General features: G+C 41.5%; 1 pseudogene; it reads left to right on the forward strand.

Annotated features, from left to right (window-relative positions):
- The first annotated feature begins 292 nt into the window (after window positions 1–292).
- LOC106512487 (ceramide-1-phosphate transfer protein pseudogene) lies at window positions 293–591 on the forward strand (annotated as a pseudogene).
- The last annotated feature ends 289 nt before the right edge of the window (window positions 592–880 follow it).

Below are 880 nucleotides of genomic sequence, written 5' to 3' on the forward strand. Positions count from 1 at the left end.
CACACACACACACACGATTATGAAAAGGAAAGACTGGATGAATGTAGTTAAAACAAAAGTATTCTTTTAAAACAAAAAGAAAACAAAATATATTTCCTGTGTGAAATAATCATGATCTACTTCATTGAAAGTTTGTTTCATTTTGACAACTTAAACATATTTTTTAAAGAGCAGCCGAGTTTCTGTATCAACTGCAGTTCATTAGCCACCTCGTCTCAGCACTTTTATTTTGAAGGTGGTCGCTCTTTGATTTCCTGTATGTTCCGCTCGGCGCATGCGCAGTAGAGGTGTATCGAACCTGAGTGACCTGTCGTTTTCTGCTGGGAGAAAAGATGAGTTTGAGTCGTGTGTGAGCCGCAGGTGATGCGTTCACAGACAGTTCCTCACCAGAACTCTTCATTCCGTTTCTGTTGGAAACATTTTTCAGCTGTTTGTTGACGGAATCCCTCGCAGAGACGGAACCATCATGGCAGGTTCCGAGAACCAGACGTTCTGTTTGCAGGAGGTGCTCGACGGCTTCAAGCTGTGTCTGTCTCCGGATAAAGAGGTCTACATGGAACACTACGTGTCTGGATGGCGGGGTCTCATCAAGTGAGTTCTGTTTGTCGTGTTTTATGCAGTAAATTTAAAGTAAACTATACAAATATGTGTTCAGGTTAGAGACACAGTCAACAAAAGTAACCGCACCGCTTTAAATTCTCACCTGTCAGGTAATGGAAAAGTAAAACAGATCAAAGGAACTTAGTCAGGTTTTATTAAATATGTTGGATTCTTCACAATAGTTAATCTCAGCTCTGTAAAGTCACCTGACAGGTATTTCAGGTGTGTGTGTGTGTGTGTGTGTGTGTGTGTGTGTGTGTGTGTGTGTGTGTGTGTGTGT

Source organism: Austrofundulus limnaeus, unplaced genomic scaffold (assembly GCF_001266775.1).
Source record: "Austrofundulus limnaeus strain Quisiro unplaced genomic scaffold, Austrofundulus_limnaeus-1.0 Scaffold7399, whole genome shotgun sequence".
Taxonomy (NCBI): Eukaryota; Metazoa; Chordata; class Actinopteri; order Cyprinodontiformes; family Rivulidae; genus Austrofundulus; species Austrofundulus limnaeus.